At 40.1% G+C, this 16,442-nt stretch overlaps 1 pseudogene; it reads left to right on the top strand.

Moving 5' to 3' along the window:
* Positions 1 to 6,475: 6,475 nt before the first annotated feature.
* On the top strand, positions 6,476 to 15,929 carry LOC148018702 (3-isopropylmalate dehydratase small subunit 1-like; annotated as a pseudogene).
* The last annotated feature ends 513 nt before the right edge of the window (positions 15,930 to 16,442 follow it).

Here is a 16,442-nt window from a genome sequence, read left to right as displayed (position 1 = left end):
TTGTAGCTCAATAAACACCTAAAACCTGATAGATTCAAAATTTGTAACTTGTACACTTGTAAATGGTTGGCATAGCTAAAACTACAATATATCCAAAAACTAATGTCGATTCACTTATAGGCCTAGAAAAAGGCCAAAATGACCTCAAATACCAAAAACGACAATAGGTAAGCTCTATAGCGTTTATTTGCAGTATATACATTGTTCTTCTTGCTCTCACGAAGTTTCACTACAATCAGAGACTGTAGTTGTGCCAACCTCAAGAGCCTCCCTGTGGCTATAATCTAAGGTAAATCGAGCAAGGTGGAAGAGCTTCTTACTTATTGCCTAGTTGCTTGCTTTCCTGCTCCAATTCCTTCACCTCAGCCTTCAATCAACCTTCACCCAGTTGTGGGATGGCTTTGATACCATGAAAATAGACAAAGAGAGGAGAGAGATGAAGAAACCAAGAGTACACATACAAAACAATGGAGACTTGATCATACAAAGAGATAGGGCTAAAATCTTCTTCTTCTTCTTTTTCCTTCTTCCATACAAAAGAACTAAGTTTACAACATAATAAAAGACCAATGTGAAAGTACCACAATGTATGTACATGTCGTCATTAAGTGTGAACCTACTAAGTAAAGAAGAGGTGGCACAATGAATGTGTCATAACCAAGGGTGGACTACATGGGTGTAATCCAACTGTAAATTCACTAGTGTATCCTCATGTCAGTCACCCAAAATGCTAATGAGTAATATCAAAGTCATGTATCTCTTCAGTATCTATGCCTTGCACTTACATTAGCAAAATGAAAAGATTATTGTGAAAATCAAATAAGACTTGGTGCAAATATGTCCGGCCATGTGGGGTTGTTTAAAAGGTCTTCAAAGATAGTCAAATTAGCATTGGATCGGTTGTGGAACCATGGCCTCCACTAGCTCAACATCTTATGCAACACAAGTCTATCTATTGGGATTGAATAGCCCTAAAATGTGATAGGTGCTAATTCAAGGGAAATCATAAAGAGAGGCACTAAAATGGGTCTCATAGATGGTTCAAGTGTAAGAACTATAGATTCTTGTGCATCTTTAACTCATGCACTCATGGCCTAATAAATACTCCAACTTCTCCATAAATGGAAATTTTAAGGTTGCAAAAATGTGCATCCAATCTTTATTATCCTTAGGGGAGGGAATATATCTCACCAATGGTCGAGTGGTTGAAGGGTCATTAGAATCACCTTTCGATAGTGTGTTGAGATAGCATCAAGATCAATAGGGGTTATCTTCTAGGATTCCATCTCAATGTAAATTGCCTCCTTTCGATTGCATAGGAAGACTAGACCATTGCCTTAGTCTTCGATGAGACATGTGTTGTGCATCCATGGTTGACCAAGCAGTAAGCCGTAGTCTATTCCTTTCATTGCCCCAGGCTTGGAATACACTGTGGTTAACTACACTAACACCAGCTCTAGTATTATCTATAATTCCTTAACACATGTTGTCTCCAAGGGTTTCCATGAGAAGTATTGTGTGCCGCTCAACTCCCTCCCAACACATGTTGTCTCCAAGGGTTTCCATGAGAAGTATTGTGTGCCGCTCAACTCCCTCCCAGAATGTGTTTACCCCTAAAGCACTTCATGTAAGAGGTGCATTAAGATTAGATTTTGAAACATGGTGGCATTGTTTAGGATTTGGAACTTCTATGTAAAATTCCAATCCTTGCTAGATCATTGGACTATCTTTAAGTAGGGTTTTTAGTGGAATGGCAACTAGGCTTGATGCAAGTGTGGCAATTATGGAGGAGTCAATGTTTTCATACGTGTATTGCAATCGACTTGAATTGGGGACTAGAGAAACCTCTTGTTCCCTGGTTTGTGACTTGCATGGTGGCTTAGTTGTGAGCTCATCTAATTGCCATGTCATTGCTTGAATAGGTGTATTAGGAATGTGAGATAGGCTAGCAAGGCTAATTATTTCATCAGTTTGTGCTCCTTGCAACCCTTCTTGTATTTCTTTTACCCATTCTTTGACTTTGTCAATAGTAGTAGAATAGGGTTAGGATAAGCGTGATCCTTGTGGTAATAGTATCCTTTGTAGTTTGCAATGCTGTGGTGGCTCTGTTTGCACTAGAGATGGGAGCTATTTCTGGGATTCAGGAGAGGCCTTCACTTTTGAATTTGAGTTCAACTTGCCTTCTACATTTCTTGGTGCTTTTTTTGCCAATCATTGAACCATTCATGGTTATAGGGCCTTCAATACTAACTCTGCCTACTTTGCATTGAGCATGAGTGATGGCATGCACTAGGATGGGGATACTATCCTCGTCATTTAATACCTTTATTGAAAACAAGCTTAAAGGCACTGAAGACCTTTGTTTCCCTTGGCTTGCTCTTGCTTTTGTGGAGGGTTGTCCTATGCGAATGTCCATGCAAATAGCCTCGTCAAGGACTTCGTTAATGATGGATCAATTTAACTCAAAATATCTGGCTAAGGTCTCATTAATCCTTTCATCACGGATACCCTTGATGAAGTCTTTTGTAATTGCCTTGGTGTATAACATCATGAATAATCTAAAAGATCCAGCCTGATTGAAGGGAATACGAAAATATTAGTCATCACATATCCAAGAACGATCAAATTCCTCACTCAGATCAAAAGGTATCCCAATATAATGGCTATCCAAGATAGATGAACTATCGCTAGTCGTACATAAACTCACAACCACTCGAACCAAACAGGTATAAGGAATGATCCCCATAATCCACAATATCAATATCAAAAACATCAAAGTCAAAGGAGGATTCATGATCAACCGCATCAAGTGTAACCTGAAACCCTTCCCTAGGTACACGTATAACTTCATTAAGAATGGGTTGAAGTGCATCATCATTAAGCTTCTCATTAGCCATTTCATCTTCCCTAGGTACATGTATACCTTCATTAAGGATGGGTTGAAGTGCGTCATCATTAAGCTTCTCATTAGCCATTTCATCTTCCTTTGCTTCCTCTTCATTTGCTTCTTCTTCATCCTGGAACTCTATAACAAGTACCAATTTAGCATTCCTTTTCTTGCATACATCCTTATGATCAAAGGACATTGGTTCAGCACATCTATAACATAAATCTTGAGCATGCAATCCTCTGATATCATCATTACTTAGGAGTTTTCTTCAAATAGCACCATGCTTTCCAATATGATGCTCATACCACTCATAATGAAGTGGCTCTCCATATTCATGATCATAATGCTCCTTATAAAGGTATGCATAATCATTATATGCACGTTGTCCAAAATCAAATGACGGTTGTCCATACCACTAGCATAACGCATCTCATGTCCATAACTATGATCATATGCTAGTGGTATGGTTGTCCATACCACTAGCATAATGCTTCTCATGTCCATAACCATGATCATATGCATGGTGCTGCTCATAGTATACATGTTGCTCTCCATGAGAGTAAGCAGGACCATCACATGCATGCTAATGTTCAATAGACTTTATATCACTATCATATGCATGTTGTTGCTCATACCAATGCTCGTTGATGATCATTGTGATGCTATCCATAATGCCCATCTTAAGAAGAGTGTTGCTCCTAATACGATTGATCATGGGGTTGATATCCTTGCCATGCATATGCTTCATGATGTGCATCCCATGCATCTGCTTCATGATATGCATGTTGCATGTCTGCGTAGTATACTTGTTCCTGCATAGTTGCCCCAAACTCATAGAAAGATGGTGGCATTCTCCTCACCCTACTTACGAAAACCTTGCAATAAATCTGCCCCAAATACGCCAATAAATTCTTAGTGCGTACTTTTCAATTTAGCCCAGCTCTACCCTGCCATTCTGCAACAGCAACTCCTGTGATGAATCTGTATACGTGTGCTTCATAGAGCAAATTTTAATGGTTTGAAATGCTTCAGATTTGCCTTACAAATATGCATTCTCCACAGTTCGTTCTAGGGTGTTGAAGTAGCATTGGAAGAAGGTACTACCTTCCATGGCCATGGCAATTCATGCAAAAGTAAAACTCACTTAGTTGTGTAATGGGTAAAACAGTAGATTTGGAAATGCTAGCACAGTTTAAAAAGTGCTTCAACAAGGCACAGAAATAACATAAAACGTCACTAACTGCAAGTAATGGTAAATATACTCTCTAACTGCCAATTTCCTGATTCAGCTATGCCCGCAAATAACCTTGGAAGATGCGCTTTAGTACAGCACAGAAAAAGTATAAAAACCTCCAAACTAATAGTGATTTGAAGCACTCTTGGGGGGTGCCTTGGTAAGAGAGAGCACCCCTACAGCTGGCCCAGCAGCCTTGATGTTCCATTCTCAAACTTGTCAAAGTTGCAAGTTGCATTCAACAATGATTGTCTAAGCCTCTATTCCCTTCAGAAAATGCTCAAGCAGTCTCAATAGATACTTCTCAAGAGCAAAAATTCAACATAGACAAACTGAGATCATATTGTAAACTGATGGCAAATAGGTTTATTTGTAGTCTTTTGAGAAGCCTTCACTTCTGTCAGGACTGAGACCATATGCTTTCTTGGGCCATTTCATTATCACCCTCATTATCTTCATCTCTCAATTAAGCACATTGCTCTATTTATTGTAGCTATAGAAAATGAAATAGATCATCCATTTGCTATCTAAAATGTACATGCATGGAAACCTTTTGTTGCATGTGTATCACCAGCCGCTCTTGAATTGATTGCAACTTTGGAACATTTGATTAACTCCCTGAAGAATGTAGAAGCTAGAGAGATTGTGGTAAAACATCTAACAAAAGAGCAAGAGTCAGACCAATCTCACTTCGGGGACTATGCCTTCACAATAGCTCGAGACATTCTTCTCAATCAATCAATCCATTGAAGCTTTTGTTCACTACTACTATCGAGCTGACCATTTACTAATAAAAGAAGACAAAAAGGAAAATCTAGAGAAAGACTTTTACTGTGATGATGATTGCTGATACATCCGAGTCAAGTGTAATAGCAACTTTTTGCTCTTGAAAACACAATGTATGGCATAAACCCCACTTCTATTCCCTGCAACACGCTAAAGATGTGTAGGAAATGGAGACAAATCTGCTGGACCTGTGTATGGCATAAACCCTCACTTCTATTCAATCAGACCCATCAACATTTTCACTTCCTCCCATGTGAGATGCCTTTGTTTGAAATCCTCCATCAATCTGAGGCAATATTGATCCCATATTGATCACAAACCACAAGTTGGGGAACTGAAAAACACTTTATAATGATTGCTTGAGCATCATCCAAGGGTGCTTGGAGAAGTTCTACAAGAGCCTAGTACTTGGGCTGTTTATCGTTGTTCCATGGAAGGACACTACCCTGAAATATGCATCCAATTGAAGTATCCTATCTAGTGCTATTGCTGCAACATCAAGGAGGACTGGCTCAATTACTTCTTGTTGGACTTAATTTGAAGCACAACATTCTCTCTGAAGAGGTTGTTCATCAGTCATGTAAATCAGCATATTCTCTCTAATCAAGAGAAGATGTTCTTCTCCTCTTCCAAGTCTGCCCCAGATTGACTACTGAAGATTGTTGCTCCATCTCAACTAGATCTCAAGATTCAGCCTAGCAAGATGCACAGGAAGAGTGTCTATGTCCACAACAATTATAAATTACCACCATATCATTGCAGTTGCACACCAAATTTATGCAGGTCACAAAGACAACATTCATGTGTCTGCTTTTCAGGCCCCTTCAATAATGACATCAATGGAGCTTAAAAAGAGATTGGACTTCGCTAGTGCTATAGTGATGAAAGTCTTAGTCATGCCTTGCCTGGTTTGTAATATGCTTGAGCCACAATCTTTCTCGTTCTCCTTCATCTGATTCTAGTTTCAAGCTTCTTTTTTCAGATATGGCGTTTCCTGGCTCGCAACTGATTTGACAGTTTGCTTCCAAGCTTTATGAGCAACCTTGCACAAAAGAAGCAAGCTTGAGGACCTTCTCTACATCACCTGATCCCGTTCCTGAGGTAGGCGTGCAATAGCAACCTATCTAGCACTAATTTAGATGCTAATCTCGACAGTTCTTGTTGCGAACAGTGTCCTTGTCGACAAAGCATTAGGGCTTCATACTTCATACGGATTACATTGTAGCTCCTTTCCTGAAGGGTAGAATAAGCAGGGACTCCCTCAAGAAGTTTGCGGAAACAACTAAGAAATGTTTGGCAGAATTAGGGCTTGATAGGCCAACAATGGTGATGTATTATGGAATTTTTGCTAGAACTAACTACAACTTTGAGAAGCCATTACTCTATCTTGTAAGGAAGCTTGTTGGAGATCCAAATCTGCACTTTGTACCATCCACATCTATGCCTTCTTCCCTTATCATCCCAGGAGCGGAGAGCACAACCCTATGAAATGAAAGCCTGCACTAGCTGTAGTAGAAGGAGGTCCCCCAAGTTTTCAGGTAGTTTTTATTCGTGCTCTTACTACAATGGAAACAGGACCTGCAATTGAAATGCTTGAAGATTATACTGTCACAGAAGCACCTGGAAAGGTTGCAGACCAGAGTGTGCAAAAAGTGGCAGAGAATTTCTCCTGTCTTCTTCTTCTTCTTCTTTCTGATGCTTAAACCAGTGGTGCTGCTCCTTTTATTAAGAATAGCACTTGTAACAGTGCACTTGGAGCCGGGATGCAGACCTATTGTATTGCTTTCTTCTTCTTCTTCTTTCTTCTATGTAATCAACTGTTGCTGCTCCTGCATATGAATGCCAAGAAAGGCAATTTTATAAAGATAACAGTCTTCCTAATCCTCCTATGCAATAGCCTTGAAGCCTTTGAAGTTCAAAATGGAGCTAAAGAGTGCTATCCAGGATCTTGTACTGCTATACCGCAGGGTTTTGTCAGAGGAAAGCCAAGAACAGGATGATCTTTACCATTCTTTCTTGTCCTATAGAGCTAATGTCTGGAGTCCTAAAAGCCTTCAAGCAACAAATCAGGGATCATGGAGCTGTCCCCAACCTATTTTGCTGCCTCTTGATAGTGTATACTACATTGATCAATAGCCACATTTCATTGTCTTCAAACTCTCTAACAATGCTAGAAAGCATGCTCCATTTGTTGAGAAGAACAAGACTTGGATAAGCAACCAAGCTCTTGAATATGCATAGGAGAGGAGATATTGGAGTAGATCTACCATAGAAGCTCAAAGGAAGAGCTTGAGAAAGATGAGAAAGAAAAAGATAAATCCCTACTTTCAAAAGGTAGAGGTCACTTTAGTTCCCTCTAGTCTCTTGTAGCTCTCCTTTTGTCAAAACGTCCTTCAAAATAAGATGAAATTCGATGACGACCTGCGAAAATAGGAAGAAGACCACCATTCTTTTGCAAGATCCTCTACAATGTTTTCAACTGTAGCCATGGTTAATGGTAGAAGTTTCCCAATCAGACTTGATATAGCAACCAAGATTTGTAACCGCAGTTACATGTTCTAACCACAAACACCATATCTAAATCTTCAATTTGACCTACTGGTTGGATGTGATTATAGCTCTGATACCAATGAAAAGAAGGGCTGCTCTAATTGAAATTAATCCAATAATGAATGTTAGAAAGGATGGAAACTTAATAGAAAATGCTAAATGTGGCCATGTCATGGAGAAACTTCTTCCATTAATCCATTACATAATGGAGCCATAGTTGCCACAAGAAATACAAGATGATAATTATTGCTAAAACTAGTGGTCACTAATTAAAAGTACTTGGTAAATTTTCAAATGATCCAAAAAAAGTTATTGCATTGACACCTCATGCCCCTTTTATACTAACCCCTAAAGCCTCCAAAGTAAAGGTTCTCTTCCAACTTTAATGCAAAGACTTATGGGCAAATTTCTTGCATTACAACTTGCAACCTTAGGAACCATTAGGTCACTATGCAACCTAGACCTAGATAGGGCATCACCACATGCGAAATAATTTAGTAAGCACATCACATGTCATCACCTCAAATAGTTGCACTGTAGAAATTCAGATAGCCCAAGCTAGGCCTTATGGTTACATCCCTAGGGTCAAGAGATATCTAACCACACTTGACTAGTAGTTAGGGTTACTTTCACAATTGACCAACCTTAGTACTTATTGCTAATTAGAGTGCAACTAGGAGTGCATAAACTCATAAAAACATCGTACAAATAGGGAATCCACCATATACTCTAGGACTTAGAAAAGCACATTGCATGACTCAACTAGCTACAACAAAAGTGCTTAAGAGGCCATGATCAAATAAAAAATAATATCATGCTTGGAATCCAAAGGAAAAGAACACAATGCATTTCATTCAACAATAGGTTATGTATCAGAGCCTTTTGTTTGGAAAGAGAAAGCTTATTGGTGGCAAAATTGTGTCCAGCCTCACACATTGCTTGAGAAAGGAAACAAATTTTTTGTGTACAAAGCTCATAATCACACAAGCTATCATGCTAATAAGAATTTGTAATGTGCTCAATTGATGACCCCTCGATGGCACAGATTTAGTAGCTTATCAAGAAATAATCCCAAGTGATGATGCATGCTGCTTCTCAAAATAACATAGGGTTTATGACCTAGGTTTGCTTGAGTCCACTTTGCAATGGAAGGTTTTGATTGTAACCTATAAGGATCGACCTTAATCTAAGTTCCTAATTCAATGCTAAGGTCACCTAGTAGCTTAAATAGCATCAAAATTTGAGCCATTGCATTTGCAAGTCAACTCAAACCAAAGTAGATCAATGTTGCACTTGGTTCATAGTGAGTGAGAAATGAGGGGGAGTGATATGCATCAACCCCTCTACCCATAGGGTATAGTCTCAACTCTGGTCCCCTAAAAAAACATTGATTAGGATTTAAGATGATAACCTGGGCAATTAAGCATGTTTATCTAACCCTCCCGCTTTCCTCAAGGATGTATTTTAGTTATCTAATTATCCTAACATGTTTATGTTTTGCATGCAAAGACAACTTTCTTGATTAACCATTAACACTAGTTTCTTCATGTAATTTTTTGTCATAAGCACAAAGACAATGTCAAACAATCATTTGAAAGAAGTTACAAAACAATGTATTTATCTTGCACCTTCTTCAATGTACAATGCCACCTTGGCATTCTGTCCCTTAATCCAGGACTCATATCCAAGTCTCTTGGCATATGATCCACCAATCTGCCCATATCTAGTATTAGGGCCTTCCAAGAAGTTCATACTTAGCTTGTAGGGGTTACACTAGTTGTCCCAAGGGATTTACAGCTAGAGCCCCCTAGCATCCTTGTCACCTCTTAGTCTAAACATCCTCCCTATGGAGAGAGCTCTCGTATCTAGGGCTAGTCGTAGTCTCCAGCATGATCAAACTGGCCCCTTTGGTGAAGGGATCCTACCAGTAACCTTGGGGAAGGTTTAGTACATAACCATGTCCTCCTTATGGAAAGACCTCTGATATCCGAGGGCAGTCCTAGCAATGCAGTCAAACCAACCCCTTGGTGAAGGGCTCCCACCCCTTGGGGGAGTTTTAGTGTGTAACCAGAAATCCACCCATTAGGGTACAAGAACTTTTGTGCAAATACATAACCAAGGCAAATAGCCTATCATCAATAGCTAGGAATAAAAGGGATGTAGGAGACGCAGGAGAGAAGAGCACACACAATGTAGGTGCTCTCAACAATGTTATGACCGCCTTATTGCACTTTCATATACATATGAATAAAGAATCAGCCATAAAGCGCACTGAACGCACATCAAGAGGCCTGAGAGGTGTCTGCATCTCATAAAAGACAGCATGACGGTTGCGTAGAACCTGATGGTGGGCATCTAAACCCCAAAACCTGTAAGCCGTAAAGTCACCATCTCCATAAACAAGGAGTATGCATCTGCGTGGCATAGGCTCATGTGGCATACTGACAAATGCCTGGCAGCCAAACATCCTCAAGTGATCATAGGAGGGTCTCATGCCACTCCATGCCTCATGCAGAGTAATAACATCCAAAGAGAAACACGACGTCCAATTAACCAAGTAGACCGTCGAAAGGGCCTCAGCCCAAAATCCATAAGACAACCTAGCTGTGGTAAGCATAGAAGCAACCTTTGCCTATAAAGTCAGGCACATGCCATGAGCAATCCCATAATACAGTGGGCATAAGAAATCAATGCCATATTGCTGACAAGAGATCTGTAAGCTGGGAGAGATAGCATGACTCTCATAATCCATCTGCAAGCATCTAGGCCTACTACCAGCAGAATCCATAATCCTGTCAAGCATAGTAACAGCATCCTCAATTCGTACCAAAGGGTAAGCCCAAACACGGTGGGTAGCATGATCCATGAAGGTCACAAAAGAGGACGCTCCACCAAGTGACTGGGAAGGCATAGGCCCATATACTGCAATATGGACTAGATCTAGAGGAGCATGCCTCACACGATCGCCATAAGCCAAAGAGGCTTTGCACGGACCATGAGTACAATGAGGGCAAGTAGCATGGGGAAGAGCATGCAATAAGCCCATATCACATAAAGCATCCATCTCAGTGCGGCGTACATGGCCTAGGCGACAATGCCATAACAATGCATGTGGTATTTGGATCTCATACTTCATGTAGATGCCGGGAAGAGCTCGCGAAGGAGTGGCTCTGATACCACTTGAAAGGGATGCAGGAGACGCGGGAGAGAAGAGCACACACAATGTAGGTGTTGTCAACAATGTCATGACAGCCTTATTGCACTTTCATATAAATATCAATAAAGAATATGGGCGGTCACTGTACACGAGCAGGCCCAAGGGCCTTTTACCCCAACAAGGAAAACATTCATTTTCTATAACATCAATATAAACAAACACTTTGAATATTACATGTGAATCAACCAACTTATATTGGTTAGGAACACTATCTCTTTCCCAAACTAGCAAGCCTTTTCTTAAAAATACAAAGTTAACAAACCACAACAATGTCCTTTGGATAATTTGCAAAAGGACATGCAATCCACACCATCACAAGCTTTTTCCCTAAATAATTTAACATGCATAATTCCCTTCATTCTAACCCCATGAATAAACTTTACTTTCAATGAATGATCATTCCTTCATGCAATAATCATGAAGAATTTAATACCATTGGGACTCAACCTAAACATTAGAATCATTCCCATGAAAGACAACTCGCTTCCTACTCCTTTTAGGATTAAGACCATGACAAATCTCTTCCTTTTCTATTCAATCACGTTTAGGATCGTTGAAAATAGGAATAGAAGCGTAATGGGTACCCAAGGGTCCTTTGTGAATTGTGGGTCAAATGTTGCTTGGCTTGATGGAGTAGCTAAGTACAAGACATCATCATGATGTCATCTCAAGTTTCCAATCTCAATAGAGCTTTCGCAAGACTACAACATGTATATGCATTGCTGCCCTTTCAAACTTCCTCAAGAAATCCTCTCTCTCTCTCTCTCCTCTCTCTCTCTCTCTCTCTCTCTCTCTCTCTCCTTTTCTATCCGTGACTCTCTCTATTTCTTTCTCACTCCCTATCTTCCTTGTCTCTCTTCTTCTTTATCTTTTCTCTCTCCCTAACTCTTATCTCTCTCTTTTTCTCTCTATCTTCCTTCCCTCTTTTATTTTCATCTCTTCCTCTACTTCTCTCCTCCTCCTCCTCTCTCTCTCTCTCTCTCTCTCTCTCTCTCTCTCTCTCTCTCTCTCTCTCTCTCTCTCTCTCTCTCTCTCTCTCTCTCTCTCTCTCTCTCTCTCTCTCTCTCTCTCTCTCTCTCTCTCTCTCTCTCTCTCTCTCTCTCTCTCTCTCTCTCTCTCTCTCTCTCTCTCGTAGTGAAATTAAAAAAGAAAGGACTAGCCTTTGTAGCCTTAAGCTAAGGCTTGGTTTCCTTTTGATGCCTTTGAGGTAGATTCAATGGTGACCACATTGTAGTTATGGAGCTAGATGCATTCAAGGTAAATGATCTAATTGTTGGATCCAAGAGGGAGAGACTGTGATCAATTTGAGGGTAATGGTGGCACCCAATATTGAATGTAATATTGAATGTAACTTTTTTTTAAAAACTTTCTTTTAACTTTAAAAAAAAGTATTTTTAAAGATTTTAATCTTTGAAACTTTCCCCCTCCCAAGCCACCTCGAGTCACACTAGTGGGAGAAAAAGAAATCGGATAGCTACATCCTCTTCTCCTTAAAGGAATCGAGATGTCCTCATCTCGAGATAAATCTAGGAGTTATTGTTGTGTAGGATAAGTTTGTATTGTAGGATCTATGTGTTGGGACTTGTCAAGCTTCTACGATTGTGCTACTCTGATAAATAAATGCATGTATAGAATTTTTCTAACTTATTCATGTTTTTTTGCTCTAATAGCACGTATAACATGCCCAACTGTGGAGCCCTTAGTGGTATGAATTTAGTGGCCTATAAAGAGATAATCCTAAGCAACTCCACCCAGTACTCCTTAGAATAACACAGGGTTTGTCACTTAGGTTTGCTTGAGTCCACTTTGCAACACAAGGTTTTGGCGGTAATCCATAACAATCAACTTGAATCCGAGTTTCTAATTTGATCCTAAGGTTACCTAACAGCTTAACTCAAATTGGACCATATCAATGACACGCTTAGTTTATAGCAAGTGAGACACGAGGGGGAGATATACACGTCAATCCCTCTACCCATAGGGTATAGTCTCGACTTTGGTCCCCTAAAACAAAATTGAGTAGGATCTAAGATGACACGGTTGGTAGTCAAGCATTCAACCCTTTCCTAATTCCATTGCCTTGAAAGAAAACTCTCGGCTAACCAAGACCACCTATCCATAAGATAGACTCATTGAGGATCTCACCCTTCTACTTTTCTCAAGGACATGTTTTAGTTATCTAATTATCCTAACACAATTATATTTGACATGGAAAGATATCTTTCTTAATTAACCATTAACATTAGTTTCTTCATATAATTTATTATCAATGATACAAATACAATGTCAAACAATCCTTTGAAAGTAGTTACAAAAAAGTCATTAGGGGGGATATGGACTCAAAAAAGGCATCATAAGAAATTGATTAGTAGAAGGATTACTTTTTCTAATGGATCAACATGGTGGGTTTGAAAGCTAAGATGAGAGTAATTGTGATTTTCTCCTAAAAAATAGGTTTTTTTCAATGGAAAATAATGTAATAGACATAGCTATTTTGGTTTATTTGGCTATAGGCCATGTGTTCTTTCAAAATTGGCTCTTCACCCTAGTGGTAAGAACCTAGGCCTTTGAAGGAGAGGTCATAGGTTCTATCCCCTGCACAAATTTAAGGTATTTATTGCTTATAATGGCTAATGGACCCCACAATTCACTTTTCATGGTGTCATGACGCTGCACGTCTACCATTGCATACTTGAGGGCGGAGTTTTCACCACGATTTTCAACTCTTTAGTCAATGTCATTAGGAATTTGTTTTCCGTTGTGTGTGTCTTTTGTGTTTGCATTTTGCATGACGCACGAGCATATGTAGTTAGGCTAGGCACATTCTTTTTAGCGCATTCATAATTTTTGTGTGGACATCGTTTTATTGATTGCATCGCATGGATCCAACATTGCAAAATTTCTCGAATCATGAGTGAATGAGCACAAAGATCTGCTTCAAAGCGTATTTCCTTGTTATGGCACAATGCATGACTCAGGACAGGAAGTGATGAAAGTGTAGCTTCTTTAGATACAGCTCTTCCTAACACAGGCAGTAAAGGAAAGAAATGGGAGAAACATTTGAATCTTGGAGAACCCCCACAATTGACTTGGACATTGGCTTGTAGTTTTTTTAAATGGTTTTCCTTTTGTTTTATGAAGTTAAGATCAAGAGTGATTTGTGTTGTGATGGATGTTCTACCGCTTTCAAAGCAAGAGTAGAGTATGAACTTGGATGCTTCTTTCAGTCAACAACTGAATGTATCAATAGAGTCTGATGGGAGACCACTACATTGTATTGGAAGTCTTCAAGTTCAACGTCAATTGAAGCTAGAATTTCTATGTGAAAATCTCCCGTTTACTGCAGACAATGATGCTACAACTTGTGGAATCTCATCAAGCTCAAATGCAACAAATGTTTTTGCAAGAAGTCTCCAAAATGAGAGGAACATTGCACCCCGCTACAGGATGCTCCCTTCATAAACCATATTAAACACTCTTCTCTTGTCGTGGAAATTCATGGGAAATGATGTTTTGAAGAAAAGCAATGCGAGTGACTCAAGCAAAAGCTTGAATGCAAGTAGAGGAAGTTCACAAAAGGTTCATAATCACAAGTTTTGGAATTCCTTTTATCCCTCACTTTACAAGTCCAGTATGAATGGAAGATCACCGGGATAGGATAACGATAGAAGAGAATAGCTTTTGTAAATATAAAAAGCCTTACCTTTAATAAGAAGAGCTACAAGATTTTCGGACTGTGTGTGGAGGAGATATGCAACTATGGAAGAGAACGGAAAAAAGAGAGGAGAGGATGATAACTAAGGAGGACCAGCATGGCAGCTTCCGCCAGGAGGGAAGAGGACAAGCCTGCCCACGAAGCTGGGATTTTGATGCAGGAAAGAGCTCTCAGTTAAAACTGCAAGATCGACAATAGTTAAAGGATTGTCAGGGCAGTTGCTATCTGACCGAGGATTATGATATTGATCAGAGGGTGGCGAGGATTTAAAGGCAGCTGGTAGCTGGCAACAGAGATTCACAATCAGAACACTCACACGATATTGACGGTCTATCCTAGCTGTCAGAGGAATGGAAGTAACTCCATCTCTGAGGGAAAGGGGGCGCCAGATATGATGATTGCTAGAGAAGGAAAATGTCTGATCATCAGGCAGATACAAGAGCTTACAGAGTTCAGACCACAATGCAGAAGCAATTCGATGACGATAAGCACGACACAGCTTCCAATATGCAGAATTGCAGTTACGAAGTTCATCATGCAGGAAATTTTCCCCGTCTTCTATTCCCTGCTCACTGGAAAGCTTTGTGGATCAAGACACCATAGACACAGATTAGATCATCCCCGCTGAGCACCTGAGAACCTTGACCCGTCCAAGTTTGACGAGTATGAGAAGCTGGGTTGTCTCGCCCTCATTGGTCTACCTTCCAATGTATGAGAAGCTGGGTTGTCTCGCCCTCATTGGTCTGACGACGCGAGTATGAGAAGCTGGGTTGTCTCGCCCTCATTGGTCTACCTTCCAATGTATGAGAAGCTGGGTTGTCTACCTTCCAATGTATGAGAAGCTGGGTTGTCTCGCCCTCATTGGTGATCTGACGAGTATGAGAAGCTGGGTTGTCTCGCCCTCATTGGTCTACCTTCCAATGTATGAGAAGCTGGGTTGTCTACCTTCCAATGTATGAGAAGCTGGGTTGTCTCGCCCTCATTGGTGATCTGACGAGTATGAGAAGCTGGGTTGTCTCGCCCTCATTGGTCTACCTTCCAATGTATGAGAAGCTGGGTTGTCTCGCCCTCATTGCACCAAGTACCCTCGGTGCATCCGGAGTTCGTGCTGACGATGCAGAATCGTATGCAAGGATCTTCTTCAGGAATTCGAAGGAGTGCAAAACGGAAGACATCGTTACTTTAGATTGGAAAAGAATGTGCTTATTAACGACATTCAGAATAAGCAGTATACGCGCTGAAGGCTTTGAGAGAAAGAGAGGAGAATATCTCGAAGGAATAATGGTGTTGTTTATGCAGAACTCATGCTGTGTACATGGCAACTAACTGACAAGAGATAAAGACGCAGTTGATGACGAGTATTCTGTCCAGCTATGGTGCATGGGAAAGGAGTGACAAACCTGCCAAACTTTTAAATGGATTTGGAGAATATGATTATTTGGATGAGACCTTCACACCCTTTGGAACCTTATTACTTGGAAGTACCATATCTACATTGTCAAAACACTTTCAAATCCCTTCTCTTTTCATGCATATTCATGACAAATTATGCTCTCTTTGGTATGCTCTCTTTGTGACCAAACTTTGAAGAACTCTTGTGAATCGATTCATTGAACTTCTTCTAATCTATCCTTTGCATGCATCAATCAAGAATTCTATGTATGAGAATATGTGTTATGATGTATTGTGAAGATTGAATTCCCACTTCTTTTTTTATGCCAATGTATGTAATCGATCAAATATGAAACCCAAGCATTATTTTTGCTCCATGTATTTACCTTGAGTTGAGTGCTCTTCATCATCCTTTGCTTCCATCTCGCAAAGTGTCCCTGCGGGCGAGCGACTTCACGAACTCTTGCACGTATCCCGTGTGGCAATGGGATATAATATTTCACTCATCATGGTTCTTGCCATTGGGCATATGCACCTATATTTCAAGCAACTAATAAAAAAAATTAATATCGAGGAAATCAAGTTTGAATTTAAAAAATCAAAAGTCCCTCCAACTCCCTTTATATGTGGCATGTCACGAGATATTATTGGGAAGGGA

This window comes from Lygodium microphyllum, chromosome 20 (genome assembly GCF_053477565.2).
Source record: "Lygodium microphyllum isolate KBCC chromosome 20, Lygodium_microphyllum_v1.1.10, whole genome shotgun sequence".
Taxonomy (NCBI): Eukaryota; Viridiplantae; Streptophyta; class Polypodiopsida; order Schizaeales; family Lygodiaceae; genus Lygodium; species Lygodium microphyllum.
The sequence above is the reverse complement of the archived record's forward strand: the minus strand, read 5'-3'. Positions and strand labels throughout refer to the sequence as shown.